The 16,024-nt window shown below is 35.3% G+C and overlaps 1 long non-coding RNA gene across 3 annotated transcripts in view; it reads right to left on the minus strand.

Annotated features, from left to right (window-relative positions):
* LOC115494974 (uncharacterized) overlaps window positions 1–16,024 on the minus strand; it is a 128,759-nt gene that overhangs the window by 72,215 nt on the left and 40,520 nt on the right. Inside the window, exons 4-5 of one of the 3 annotated variants that reach the window (XR_012055613.1) lie at window positions 14,724–14,845; window positions 12,465–12,611 (exon numbers count right to left, since the gene is read on the minus strand). The exons of the other annotated variants lie outside the window; for them this stretch is intronic. This is a non-coding gene — a long non-coding RNA (uncharacterized lncRNA). The remainder of the gene's footprint in view (window positions 1–12,464; window positions 12,612–14,723; window positions 14,846–16,024) is intronic. 3 annotated transcript variants of the gene reach the window in all.

Here is a 16,024-nt window from a genome sequence, read left to right on the forward strand (position 1 = left end):
GCAGTTTAATTTTAAAGGCATTCTTCAATATGAAAAATAGATTTTTAACTTTCTTACTGCCTTCCTGTCATCTTGCCTTTTAAGATCCACTCTCTCCTTTAGAATTGCTAAAGTCCAGGGCATCCAGAAAGTTTTGTTCTATCACCAGCACTTTTTTTTTAATGTATTGAATTTGGTTTAGGGAATCTTATTTTTTTTCACATGATATTTTTTACTACAATCACCCTGGGATCACTTTATCGATATTTCCCTAAAGATTTTGCTTGGTTGTGAACCAAGATGCATGACATTTTGCTTCAGGCTACCTTTTTATTAATCACTATGAGTAGAAATAGTTCAAAAAATAAAGACTTCATTTTACAAGTATTTTTTCTCTATTGCATTTCAGTTTAAGAATTTAATATGTCCTGCAAGTTAACTAAGCACTTCACAAAGTGAACCTAAAGTTGCCTAAGAATAAATGTCGTTTAGTTATTTAGTCATCTGACAGAAATTCATTGTAAGAAGATGTCACATTTCCACTCCTCAGAATGGATATCCTATTATAGAAATAACCAATGCATTAATTCTCCAATAAGTTTCAATCAAAAAATATAGAAAACATAAAAAAAAAAAAAAAAAAAAGCCAGGTCTCACTATGCTGGCACTGATAGCATCAGAATTCCCTTATTACTGTTATCATCTTTGCCCTCACATATACAATTCTCTGTTGCAGAGGATGTCTCACTTCTGTAGAAACACTGTGGTACCACCATGATGACATAATCCTTTTCAGAACACTTGTAGAAAAAGAGAGATGACAATTTTAACAGAAATGGTCTGAAGAAAGAATGGAGGGCAAATACAAAGAACATCAGTAAAGTTTGAGCAAGTATGCAGAACCTCTTTCCTGGAGTTTAGATAGCTTAGCAGCTGGGGGTTTTTTTTCCTAAGATCTGTGATTGCCTGGCTGCCAGTAGAACAAGTTAAGGAATTACCCATCAGTTCCAGATCGGTGTGTGTACAGGAGGTGCAGAACAAACCTGAATATCTGTGACTTCAGCTTGCAGTTGCAATGGCTGGAGATGGCAAGAATGAATTAGTATCAAAATACTCCAAGCAACTCCACAGAGAGAGAGAAAAAGAGAGAGGGAGACAGAGTTCAGCAGAGCTTGATCCATGACACTTATTTTTCTTTATCTCACCAAAGTAAGGTGCATGACTGGTTTTCAAGGCACTGATATGAGATGAGTTTTAAAACCTAGAGGGTAAGTAGGAGACACAACACCTTGTACATGCTGAATTTGTATAACTTCTCCAGGCAGCAGGCAGGCTATTATAACTTTATTGTTTCAGGATATAAGCCTATTATACTCTGCAAATGAATACAGTGACATTTTGCTGTATCGGTTGAAAAGATTAACAGTTCACAAAGCAAACTGCCGAGTGCGGCAAATTAAATACATTAAAATGTGCAAGCTTAAAATTCTGTACTCCCTGTGCTATAAACTTATATACAATACAGTTTAAAGGGTCTCAGTGGCTCAGTTAATAATGCACTGGCCTGTCAGCTTTCTGGATGCAATTTAAGTCTTTTAGGTTGCAGTAAGCTGTGACAGGGTGTGTTTTTCTCAGCCATTAATGAATACTGTAGGTAAATTGTGCAGTAAGAAGGTGGCCCTGAGGTATATTAGTGTCACAGTAAATGTGCTAGGACTATTTTAGATGTTATTATTAAAAAGAAAAAAAAAAGGGTATTTTGGATAAATATCAAACAGCTTAAAAGTTCATTGTGGAGAAGCACTGGAACATTCTGACACACAAACAGACTAAAATCATGAGAGATTTAGCAGAGCCTCTTGTCACATTACTTATCATTTTAAAATATTTTCTTTACTAATGCTCATCTGACAGAAGAGCTAGACCTAAGAACTCTCTGTAACTTCAAGAAAATTAACATTAAAAAGACCACAAATCCTTGAGTCCCAAGGATTTAACATGAGGTTTCCTCAAGTAGTTAATAGAAACAGTCTCCAACAAAGGAAACACAAATATTTCAAAACAAATGGCTTGACCTCAGCTAATATTAATTGCAATTTATATGGATAGAAATGCCCTGTTTCCTGGGGCAACAGCTATTTGATCATGTAAGTACACACACAAAATCCATGGTGTTGAGGAATCAGATCACAAATGCTTACACAATAAATCCAAGGAGACACACAGAAAAATAGGCAAGGCTTAATTTTAAAAAGATGCTAAAGATTTTGTTTGCACTTAGTCCTTTTGGATCAAGCTGTCAATTTTTCAGGTTCTGAAAAGGCTTATTTTTAACAAGTAGAGAGATAGTCAGATTCTATCAAATTGAATCAATGCTAGAAAATTATGCTCACAGAATTTTTGCATTTATCAAATACTATCTAGAAGTTATTATCCCAGCTGTAGGTCTAGACCACAGCTGAAAAATGGGTTAGCTAGAACAAGAAAATGATAAAGCTGCAGGAATAAGTAAGTTTGCGGAGCTGCTTTGTTACTCATGAAAATCCAGGTTTGGTTCTACTGCTGAATCAGACAGAGGATTTGGCAATTTTAGCCATGCTGAATGGTTATATATTCCCCTAAATATAACTTAATAGCTCTTGGAGTATTTGGATAAAGCCTTTCCCTAACTCTGGCTTTCATTGCTCTGCTTCAGCAACACAGTTGCTGCGACACTGTTGACTGGTAGGAGCTTGCATTTTGCAAGGATGAAATTGAGCTTAGCAGGTCCTCAGCCACTTTCATAAATCCCTTGCTGCCACCTCTGATATTGGTACAAAAACATTTTGAGATTAAGATTTTGTTGAGTAAAATTTGGAATTTGAATAATTCTGAATATGCGTAGGTCTGGTTGTCCAAACTGTCAAAAATTATGCTTCTACAGTATTCCTGAGCTCAAGTATCCCAGCTGCCAGGATGGTAAGTATCAAGTGGCTCATATATCAATATACTGGCTCAAGTATCATAAGCATGACTGGTTTTTAAGGCACTGATATGAGAGGATGAGTTTTAAAATTTCATTTCAACAGAAATCAGGACAGTTAAAGCAGGTCACAGGGTGAGTCCAGGCTCAAGAATGTGGCATGATTCTCAGGGTTTTCAATGTTTTCTTAAATATCCAAATAGTCTAACCCACTTTCAAGAGTGAAACCACAGATATCATCCTGGTTTGAATGTTAATTTGCTTTTTGAAGTATTCTACAAATTCACAGTATCATGGAAGGATCTGATTTGGAGGTAACCCAGAGGGATGGTTGAGTTCAGCTCTTAAGTGAATGGCTCAGACAGGGGTGGAACACACGACCTTGGTCTCTGTCCCCACCAGGTGAACAGCTATGACCTAAACCAGAGTGGTATAACCTAAAAATTCCAGACTATCTTTAAAACACACTTATGAAGTAAGAATTTCTATGAAGCTGATAACAGTTTGGATTCATTTTGACTTCTGTGAAAACTGAAAAAAATGGTTTTACACAGCAAATGTTTAATGTTTCTGAAAGAAAAAGTAGAAAGCAAATGCATTTTTTCCTCTTCCACTGAAATATATTTAACATTTTCCTCTGCAGTCCTAATGTTTCCTGAACCCTATGGGGTCATTCTATGTGTCTTTCCATAAGGATCTTTTTGAAACCATTTTTCAAATGTCCTTACTGGCTGTATCTTTAAACCTCAGTTACCTGTGTATAGCTTCCTAGCACTAGTGCTGGTTGCCTCTGTCAAGCTTCACTGATCTACATTAGACATCCTAGTCTCTATCAAAAATGCCACATGACAAATTTCATGAAATTTAGTGTACAGTAGGATTCTGAGAGAAGACAGAAGATACAGCTTACAGGAATCCCTTAAAAATCAGTCCAATGCCTTTATTTTCTATACAGAGATCAGCAATTTGCGTCAAGCTTCTGAAAAATTTTCTAGGATGGAAAGTCATGTTACTTTACTTAATCTAAATTTGAGATTATTCCAAAATATGTGCATAAGTTTAGCTGCATGAAACATGAGTTTTGTCTATGCTTGTAATGAGGTTTTTTTCATGTGACTAATATTTGCACAAAGGCTTACAGGAATGTCTGCAAAAGCTAATAGCATTTATCAGAGAATTTCACATTTTATACTTTTTTATTTTAAAAGTAAAATGAAATATTTTTTTACTATTGAATACCCATTACAATATTTTACAGTTTGACGTATTTGCAGAAAGGCTGTCATTCTTCACTATGTATTTATGTCTTTTTGAGAAGACAGGACTTAGAATATGGCTAATCTTGACTTTTCCTACCAGTCAGCTTTGTAACCCTTATACTTTATATACTTTTATATAAAAGGTGTGCAGGATGCTTTGGAGGAACAGTGATGGTAATTGTTGAACTAAAGTACTCCTGTACCTACCTAAGGATGAAAAATTTTCTGGTGAATTTTATACATGTTGTTTTCATAACTCAGAAGTAAGAAATATATATTTTAAAAAGTATCTAAGGTAAATTGTAAGAAAATATAGCTAAACTTAAGTTCCACCAATGATGACGAGGATAATGATGATTAGTCATTTTTTTAAATTTTACCAATATTAGTAGAAACCTGTATTGCTGTACTCTGTGTTTCAAGATTCTACAGTACACAAACACTTTTACAGGAGAGGAGAAGTTTAGGGGTTTTCTTAAAGAATGCTAATTTTACACTAGTAGTATAATGAAAGCTCCTCTTCTGGAATAACTCCAGCCACATTGATTTCCAAGGATCTGATCGAGCTCTCAGAAGTAGAATCGGTATAAGGCAGGAGGAAGAAAAACAGAGTTAGGGAGTTGCACAAAAAAAAGGAGTTCAGACTGCAGAAGAAATAACTGAAAATCAAAATTAAAAAGTATCTACCCGTGCCAAATAAAAACTACTTTTTTTCCTAGGCTATTTTCCTAGTCAATGGTAAATCTCCCTTGGGCTTCAGGTTTCTGATTTGGGGATGAAATGCTTGTCTTAGTGATTTTAAAGTATCTTTTAGGGATTTTTTTCCTACCTGTATATGAAGTCTAAAGTATCAATTCTTACTTTCGTAAAGCAGCAAGGACCTCTGATCTTCTCTAGATATTGCCCAAATTGCTATTGTCCCCTATCTTACCTTTACAATGCCTCTTATTTGATTAGCAAATAAAAGAACTTGAGTCTTGCCAGCAGTTGAAATAAATTATAATTTTTAATTGCTTTTTAGTCCAGTGTGATTTCTTTTTGGGTTTCAGCAGGATGGAATTTGCTTAAGAACCAAATTCTTATTGCAAAACCTCAGTTTGTTTTGATTTAAAATCTCCCAGAGGCTTTCTGCTGTGCAAATGGAGCCTGATAACAATGAAAATCTTGGCTCATGCCAGAGATCTCCAGATAGATCTTTGCCATTAATATGTTACCCTGGAATTCATGATGCTAGATGTAAAGCTCATTTTGTTAGACTATTATGTTTTCGGCAAGGCAAAACACTTCAGCTGAATTAATATTTTACAGTTTTATCTATGGATAATTTGGAAAAAAAATATTTTTCCTTTCCAGGAATTTTTTATTTTCCAAAAATTTAATAAAGAGACATTTTTGTTTCTAAGTGCACTGATATCTTCTAAATTACATTAATTTCAGACAAGAGTCCTGAAATTGAATGATCCTAATGTGAGGGACACCTTTTGAATGTACCAGGGAAAAGGCAGTTGCTTTGGACAGGTTAGTAAGGGAAAAAAGAAGAAATTAATACTTATAAGATGAAAATAATAAGGGAAGAATAAACAGGAGTGATTATTAATTCTAATACAACTTATAACTCATGGTCAGTGCTACCCTAAGGTGAGTCACAAGACTTTGTGCTATTTAAAATGTACACCCTTGTATATTCTCTACTTGAAAAATCACTGTATGGCAAAATCCCTACATACTTTCTAGATTAAATGCAGGATTTGTAAAAGCTGGCATTTTCTATCAGATACATTTCAGAAGACACCTTCAATAGTCAAGAATATGATCTTTTACCAGTCTCTTCCTGAAGAATGTTTCAAATATAAATTGTGCAAGCCTTTTAACTATACTTGTAATTCTGATGGAAATGGAAATAAGTAGTTTCATTAGCTTGAGTTTAAAAACAACTTAACTGCAAGAAAAGGGTTATTTATTCACACACATGACACAGAAAATGCTTTGGATTAAACTACTTTCATTACAAAAGAGTTGGAAAGGTAAAATAAAATTAGGTTCAGCTAGATCATTTTAATGTTTGATTATAACCTACTGAATTGGGATAAATTTTTTTTTGCCTGCACTGGTGATAATAGGGTTACATACCCTCTGTAAAATAAAATGTGAAATTTACATGCAAAGTGGTGTGTTCTCCTGCTGCACACATATAATTCCCATTAGCATTAATGGGAAATATATGTGCCTATCAAGAAGAAAATATACCCCATTAAATTCCCAACCATCATGTCAGTTTCTGACGTCTTCTAATATGATCTATGCTCATAGAGGAAAAAAAATTAATAACTCAGCTCAAATACACTGGGTTTCATATGTAGATCTCAAAGGATTTTATGAAGAGTAAGTCCATACAACTCAAAGATTCCTCAAACCTGTGAGGAAACTGGAACTTCAGTTATGCCTGTGGCAATCAATGCCTGGCAGGCATACCCCAAAAATCCCTGCAACAGATACTGAAAGGAAAAGAGCATATAAATCAACACAGGTGAATATAGCACAACTCATCACAGATAAAGGATGTTATACACAAAACTAGCTTTTCTCTGAAAAGAAACCCCTACTGGATTTACCCTGGTTAAGTTCCAAATGGCCATCCAGCTTCTCACATTCCTCCTTCATGGGATGGTGCAGGGGGTGGAGGTGAATATGAATAGAAAACTTATTGATTCAAATAAAGAGAGGGAAATTGCTTACAAATTAGCACAATTGGCAAAATAGACTAATTTGGGTAAAAATTAAGTAAAGTTATAGGCAATTAAAATAGATTTATGTGGTGAAAAATGAAGACACCCTTTAAAACATCTTTCCTCTCCATTTCTTGAAGCCCAACTTCACACTTTTATTCCTGACTTTTCCTCACTGTTCCAAGTGGCACAGAGCAGATAGAGGGTGGAGGGGCCTATGGTTTGTCCCTGCTGGTCCTTTCTACATCATTTCTCCCCTGCTCCAATGTGTGCTCTCCATGGGCTGCAGTTCTTTAATGAAATACCCTCCTGCTCCAGCATGGGATCCTCCTCAGGCTGCAGCAGAGATACCTGCTGTGGCACCTAGGTGCCTCCTTTGCCTTTGCCTTTGCCTTTGCCTTTGCCTTTGCCTTTGCCTTTGCCTTTGCCTTTGCCCTTGCCCTTGCTCCTGCTCCTGCTGCCAGCCCCTGGACATTTAAAGCCAATACAGAAGCAAAGCATGTAGATCAGGATTTCTGTGCTGGGCCAGGTAGACATATTTCTTAAGGCAGCTGGACCTACTTCAGGCTGAACCCACTTTCTGGCTAAGACTGAAGTTTTCAACTTCAAAAAATTTTTAAGTATCTGGGCAAATATGCCCTTCAAGAGGCTGAAAGTCCCATGCATATTTTATGCCCACAGGTTTCCAGCCCTTTGCTCCAGCTGACTCACAAAGTAATCTGTTCTCAACATATGCAGTTCTTACCAATAAATTTAATTTTTCACTGGTTAAAAACAGACCACTTCCAGCATGGATATGTCTTATATAAAGGACTGTGACACAACAGTCTTATCCTGAAGTAATGTAATTGCAACTGGATGAGCTGACTGCTATTAGAGTATATAAGGTGTAGTAAATAGTTCATATCACTGACAATGAGGAGAAAGGATATCTAGATGAAAGATGGACTAAGCGTTTTGGCAGGAAACATGGAAAATTAAATGGGTCGCTGTTGTTTTTTCAGACATGGGAGAAAACATGGTGTCATTTGTGCTATTAAATATTAAAAGGCAGTCTATAAACACATATCCACAGAATATCAAAACAAAAATAAATGATTTTTCAGAAAAGTCTGGTCATTCAGCAATCTTTAAGTATTCCTTTTTATAGAATCCTATAAGTCTAATTCTGGCTCTACTGCAAAATATAGAAAAAGTGAGAAGCAAACATTTGCTTCATAGATTTTATTTTACATTAATATACCTGCAGATTATTTGAAATAGCCAAAATGAAGAGGAAAATTCACTAAACTGTGATTTCAAATCTTGTGTTATTTTTGCGGTTTTCTCTTTCCTTTGCCCTACCCTTTTCACATTACATAGATTTTTACATTTTATCATTTATAACAGAATAAAACCCAAATGTCTTAGGGCAAGAATCTATGAAGCAGGCAATGACCCAAGAACAGAGAGTTATTTCCTTTCTTCACCATCTTAGCCTTCAAGGAATTGATTTTAGGGACATGACAAAAATAGCTCAGGAAACACGTCCAGGCTCTGATGTAACACAGCAGTTCTATGATTTCAGCAGACATATGCCAATTCACACCTGCCAGGAAATCTGGCCTTCACCCCTGAAGTGGCAATTACAAGATGTATATGTCTTCATGAAGAGATTTATATTATCAAGCACATTCTGTGGAGTTTTCCTTGCTAGCTTCAGGGAAATAGATATTTACAGATGAGTCATTGACATGTCTTGAGCTATCACAGAATCTCCAGAGAATCATCAACCTTTTCTTCACAGCAGCAAAGGTAAGAGAAGTCACATTTTCAGGTTTAAAATGTTGCTGGTTTATTTGAAATCATGTCCTCTACACCCCTTCAGCCCTTTGATTAATATATTTGGATAATACTTAACTTTTATGCATATATATCAAGCTTCCATTCCAAATTGTTTATATGACTATGTTATGATTCATAATTATATTCCTTTAAAAAAAGGACAAAAAATAGATTATGTAAAAAATCTACAAAACACCACAAAGACAGAATGAAAAAATACCAGGGAGTCAAAAAAAGACAGATGTGAAAGGTCTTTAGAAATGTTGGAAGTCCTCATTCAAATGTCTCCTAGTATTGAAATAATGGTCTTTTCTTATATTTGTATCTGTTTTCTTTTTAAAGGTCTTCATAATATTTTCTCCTTTGTGGTTGAACATTATTAAATCCCCTACTGAAAAAACTGCAGCCACAAGTGTCAATGAAAATATGTATCCGTTGAAAAATTCCACAGTACATCTGAATTATGTCCTTCAGATTTTCAAGTCTGTAATAGTGGATTTGGCAATAAAATGCAATGGTGTTCAGGCACAGCTATTGTTCAAGAAGCATATGTGCCAGAAAAAATTAGGAATATTTTACTACATGTTGAAGTACATGTTCTTCTTTCCTTCTCAATGCATAACTTTAAATAAAGTTTTAACAGTGTGTTCCCAAATTTTTCTCAAAGCTATATGAAATAAATGGCAATTGTACATTATTTTTACCCAACCATACTTATTTCCCCAAATAAATGACTAAAAAAACTGATTGAAAAAGGTGGAAAGCTACTAAAAGTCTCAAAGCAATTGTGTTTGCCTGTAAAATGGATTTTTAGAGAGACTAATGGGTCACATAAGCAATACTATTCTACTTATGACAGAAAGAGTAAAACAAAACTCAGTGTAAAGCAAGCCTTTAGCTGACTAAAAGCAGCTTGATTCATAATTTGGATTATTGTGAACACAAGTCAAGTGCGGATTTCGGCTTGATCCAACCTGTCATTTGACTATAACTTCTCTCTTTTCATCTGCTATGAGGCTCTAATTTTCATTGATTAAAACTAAAATGATTTTTCTGAAAACTGAAGAAAAGAATAACAAAAGTGGAAACTTTGCAATTTGTCATATTAATGAATGGAATATAATTAAAAGCAAGAAAGAACTGAGACATAGTACAATAGCTCAATTCATCACAATATCAGTAAGTCCATTTAGTGAAGCAGAATAGAGGGAAATTACAGGCTTCAGAAATATGTGAATTCACATGACCATCATGAGAGTCTAATATTTGTATGAATAAAAATAATAACTGTTCTGGATAATGGAAGAAACAAGTACGTAGATATGCAGCATTAACATATAGAGCAAAATTATGGAAAAAAGTGCCAATTAGAAGATCCACACTTAGACGTGATTTGAAAGATATACCAAGCAAAACTAACCATTGGGTGTTACAAAATGTCTCACCAGCTTTGCAATTATAAGTAAAATAATATGCTATTCATTAGGAAATTGAAAAATGTATTCTCTTCTGGATTGATGTTCTTGCCTTCATTGATGTGTAGTTTTTGAATTACCTATTCAAGCATTTTCTGACAAAAAGAAAATAACCCAGGGAAGGGAAAATGAAGACTAAAAGAAAACATTATTTCATTTAAAATCTACTATTCCCTTTTTTTTTATCTGAAAATGTAGCAGTTAAAACAGTTATTGAAAGATAAGAGGTGAAATTAATTTCTCTTCTACACCAAAGATTGTATCTGGCACCTCCTTGAAGTGCCCTGTCATCCAGGGTTGAGTTAAGATGAAAGGTATTTCTAAAACTTTTTTCAAGGCTTTTCCATTTTGTACAAGATTTATCAGACCAAACCAGAGCAAATAACCAGAATTCCCTTGTCCTGTGACTGCTGTCTATAAGAATGGAGATGAAATTTAAAATTCTGCTCCTGAAAGAAGTTTGTGGTTTAAAGCAGTTTTTATAGTGAATATTTGCATAGTTGCCCATAGTAAGGACTGTCATCATGATCTTGACTACCACAGGTGATTTTAGAAACCTTGAGCCTACAAAATCCTGTCTGTATTCTTTATCTCTATCTTTTCCTTGATGAAAACTTTGCTATTTTTTGACATGTCTCTAGGATTAAATGAAACTCAGCAGAATTTTGATTTGCACAGAGTTACGTATGGGGAGAAGGTAAGGAGCACTTTGACACCTCTATCTTGCTGTAGATTTACAATGTACTTAGTATCCTGTGGCAAATGATAACTATAAAATTATGATTTCTCGTGGTACGAGAGGAAATCCTTACTCTTACTCCACTGATTGTCAAAATAAAGGATTCAAGTTATGCCATTTAGCATTTTAATTGTAGGCTTTGTTCTTAGTGTGGATTCATTTTATGCCCTATTATGTTCTTGTAATAATTTTCCCATGAAATGAAGTATTGGGGAACGGAAAATATAGCTTCTTATGTACAAGATTCTATGAATTTGAATAATGTACTCTAGTACTTTGACCTTTTCTATATTCTGTAATTTGACTGAATGGTCATTGCACTTTTCCCTCATTAACAAACTGAATAACCAATTGCTGAATTGATGACATGGGCATGAAGTCAAGAAACAGAATAATGAAATAGTCACAGCAGCATAGTATATAGATGACTATGTCTAAGAGAACACATAAGCCACTAAATCTCAGAATAAGTGAGAGGGACTGGAATACGTGCAGAAAGTGCACAAGACAGAAAACCTTTTCATAACAGTAGAGCTAGCTTAGACTATTCCTATTGCACCCTTGTAAAATTCTATTGCTATATAAAACATTAGAGCAAGTAAAACATTAAGATTTAATTTAAACAATAAACACATCACTAGACTAGACAAGGCTTAAAGTTTCTTTAACAAAGAACTTAGCATCAAGTATTTATAGGTGGATTTACGGTCTAATGAACTGACAATCATCGTATATACGCAATAGTACAATGATGGAAGTATTGCAAATTAGCCATACAAGACCATTGTCTAGGCCTACCATTTCAACCAGATTGTAGCCACAAGGACAGCATTACCCTCATAATACTCTGTTAGTATCATGAAAGCATAATGCACATATTAGAATTGAGAAAATTAGGTCACAAGAAGATTGAAGAGATGTTATAGTTGTATTACATAGAGCAGAGTGCATTGCTCTCCAGCTGAATTTAGTTTGTAGTTGATTGCAGTAAACATTGCTTATCTTTTTATACTCAGCTCTAGAAATACAGTAATTTTGTACCACTGATTTCTGTACATTGTCTTCTCAACATCTAGTAGGGAGTCCTTCTGATCATAATTATCTTCCTTACTAAAGCCAAATGATTCATAAAGAATGGTATTATGCAAGCTTGTGATAACCTTTTATCAGCTTTCTAGCCAGTGTTGGTCTGGTTTACCAGGAGGAAGAATAAAATACCTTTAGTGCAGAATAATAAGGAAGTACTGCAAATTTGCAACTAAATAGGAACTCTTGCTTCAGTAATGTTATTTTTTAAATGCTGTGTTTCACCTGTCCAGCTGGAATTAATTCCATGGATTTGCACAGGGCTACTTTAAGCTTGTATTATCATAGGTCCTTCTCACACCAGGAAAAAAGACTGAGTAACAACTAGATAATTCTTACAGTTAGATAATGTAACCTTTCCTGATTGCTATCATCAGAACTCTGGGTAGAATGAAACAGAACAAGAATTTTTACCTTTTCTACCAGGTTACATAAAATAGCTGAAAATTCATTTTGTAGGTTTCATCATTCATTTTGATGTCCTTTCCTTTCTTCCCAAGAAAGAACTATATTTAAAATTTCCAGAACTGCCTCAGAGGTAAGTGGTATCCAAATATTTTTCTGTAAAAGTAAAATATGTTCAGTGTCAGTGGTATTTGGCTGTGGATTGATGATGTATTGCACAAGGATATAGAGACATCATTACTATGAAACTTGTAACATTGTAGTTTAGGGTATATTTAACCTTTAATACAAATCATTTTTATTTCCCCTGTTTGGAATTCAAAGCACTTATATATATATATATATATATATTCAGTTTGTTTGCAAGGTTTTTTTCCCTGTGGTTGCTTTATACTGTGGCTGCTACAATTTTTTTTTCTTTAACAGAACTAGAATGGTGAACTTGATTGTAAGCAACAAGAGTAATATAAAGAACTCCAAAAGCACCAGCTTAAGTTGAATAGATTTCAGTGTAAATGAGTCTAAAATTGGGCTTTCAGTAGGAACTGGTGAAAATATATTTTACATTAGAACTGTCATCCAAATCAATCTTGAGAAAAGGCTAAGTCTGTAATTTAAACTCGCAAAACTTCCCATAAAACAGATTGGCACAAATAGCTTGAAATTCTGGTTTCTGATTTTTCTCTGTACTTCCATGATATGTCTCTCTCTTCCACTCAGGTCCCATACCATAATTAGTCACCAATTTCTTTCATGCATATATATATATATATATATAGATATTGGAGAGAATTTGCCTTCTGACAATGTTTTCTGAGTAATCAAAATGCATAGTGGTTTTCTGTTATGTGTGACTAGTTGCTTGATCTTCATCCCAAAGAACAAAAGGATCTCTGGAGACACCAAGGATTAACATTTACTTAAATGTCCTTCCAGTAACAAAAGTAACATTTGGTCTTGGTAATCTGCCCTTTGCAAATGTGCTGCCTAGCAGTACAATGACTTTATCAAGAGGTATTCCTCTGATCCATATCTGACTCCAGAGGCAGTGGGATTTGGTGGTTGGGCAGAGACCCAGGCTGCTGATCCGCCAGCCAAAATTTGTGTACTCTGAGACGAAGACCTCTTGGCTCTGAGTTATAATTGAGTCAGAACTGCAGCAAATTAGGCAAAGACCTTGAAAAATGAAGCCATTAAAAGCCTCATAACAGCTGAAAAGGTAATAAAAAGAAAGCAATTTAGCAATAGGTGCTAGAGAAAAGGAAGACAGGGAGCTTTTCAGAACAATAGGTGTCTGACTTCGAAGCTTTGATATTTCAACAATTTTCAGTTAATTCAGGTCTGAGGAGGTTAACTATGAAATTCTATCACTGAAATTTTAGGAGTCCTATTCCAAATAAAAATTAAACTTTTGCTATTTTCTTTCCCTCTTTCTCTCTTTCTTTCTTTTTCTCTCTTTCTCTTTTCTTTCTCTTTCTCTTTTCATTTTCCTATTTCTTTTTCCTTTCTGTCTTTCTTTCTTTTTTTCTCTTTCTTTCTTTTTCCTTTCTGTCTTTCTTTCTTTTTTTTTTCTCTTTCTTTCTTTGTCTCCTTTCTCTTCTTCCTCTTTTTTTTTTTTTTTTTTTTTTTTAAATCAGAGGCTTTGAAGAGCAAACAAGAACTTGGGCATTTGCAAGTCTATCTAAGCTTCAATAAAACAATTTAAAAAGAGCATGAAACTGTTGCCATAATTATTGTACTGACAGGGAAGACGCTAAAGTCTTTATAAACAATTCCATGGGTGAAGGTATGGACATTAATATTTTTGGAATGGGTCTTGATGTCTCTTCTAACTTCAGGCAGCAGGTTTGTTACAGAGCACAGATAGCTTGTCTTCTGAAACAGAACAGTGGGTCTTTAAAAGCCTGAATTTCTGAACTTTGAAGTAAAATGGCAGGTTCAAGGGGAAATATATGGTAGTAGTTCAGGGAGGTTGGACCTTCCCAGTAACTCAGCCAGTGGGGAAAGGAAGAGGGCAACGTGTGGCCGGGAGTTTAGGATCAAAGGAGGGTGCGCCCTCCGAAATCTCAAGAAAACATCTGGGTTTTGAGAGTCCACTGTGTGTGTGCACCAGTGGACTCTCCCTTTATGCAAATAAATTTTCAGGACTCCTCTGTGACCTTTTTGGACACTGGCTTTTCATTACGTGATTTTCCATACAGTGCTAACTACCATTAGCCGAGCGTAGAAGTCACTAGATGAAGCTGAACAGAGTGGTTAGTTTCATACCTGGAGATATACTGGAGAACTCAAAATATCCCCAGCAGAGAGACATGTGTTTGAGTCCTCTACAGAAAGGAGTAGTGAGCTTTCTGCAGGCAGAGTTCCTCCAAAATTGGTGGACGGAAAAGCTGCAGGGAGTAAAAGGTCTCAAAGCCAGCATATGAACTATTGAGCAGAGGCTGATCTCATACTTTGCCAGAAGTCTCGAACCATGAAGCACAGAATAAGTAGATGCTACTGTCAGAAAGAGAACCAAACCCTTCAAACCCCTGTATTAATAAATCAGACTTAAAACAAGAGCACATAATATCCAGCAACACAATAATTTCTCTTAAATCTTTTATGAAAGTTGAAAATTTTGCAACTTGAGTACCACAGTTGCTTTCTTGGTTAATGTGAATTAGAGACTTGTGACAAACTAGGCAATTCAGACTGTGCCAAATTTGCAGAAATGGGGAGAGAACTATCATGGTTTGCGCAGCTGAAACCAATAGATAATTCACATATTGCATAAAAATGGAACATCATCAGCCCAATGGAATTCTTCATAGCAGGACTGGTGAGCGCTGCTAAAATATCATGTCAGTCAAGGAGTATGATACAAAACCCATGAATTAACATTAATTAATGTCAGGCTGCTACAGCAGCTATCAAGACATCCAAAATGGTAATACTAATACTCAAAGGAGACACCAATAATAAAGGGTAAATAGATGAAATATGACCTTTTGAAATGATGCACTTCTTACTTCCTAAGGAGCACTACCTTGTAAATGTATAGGTCAAGTGTGGAGGACCAGGGCTAAGCACTTTTTGTCTCAAATATTCTGACTGTTATGACAGGAAATATGTGATTAGAAAATAGGGTCCTCTGGAGGTGGGGAAGAGCTGTCTGAGCCAACTTCCTGCTCCTTGAGATTCATGTTCAGTCCCCCCTCCTCAACTCACTTCCTGGAGAAGGGCTCCAAGGGCTGGTAGCGTATGTGTGAACAGGGAGAAAAATCCTGTTCACATTTTCAGTGTGCACCAGGTTAACTATGAAAGGAAGCACATCTCTCCCTGTCCACCACTAGTTTGGACTTGATTTCTGTCTTTTAAGTTTTTTCTCTCAACTGCTAATCTTCATACAGAACCAATACTAAAATACTCACACCCTTTTATATAGGACATACCTAAATGACCTTGAGTTACAAGAGTTAGCACCTACAAGTCTTGTATCTGCCCTCTACCTTCCATTTGTCATTCATTTCCAGTAAGATTATAACTGTTCTGAAGTTAGGATTTTTTCATACTATATAATCTAAAAT

Source organism: Taeniopygia guttata, chromosome 4 (assembly GCF_048771995.1).
Source record: "Taeniopygia guttata chromosome 4, bTaeGut7.mat, whole genome shotgun sequence".
NCBI lineage: Eukaryota > Metazoa > Chordata > Aves > Passeriformes > Estrildidae > Taeniopygia > Taeniopygia guttata.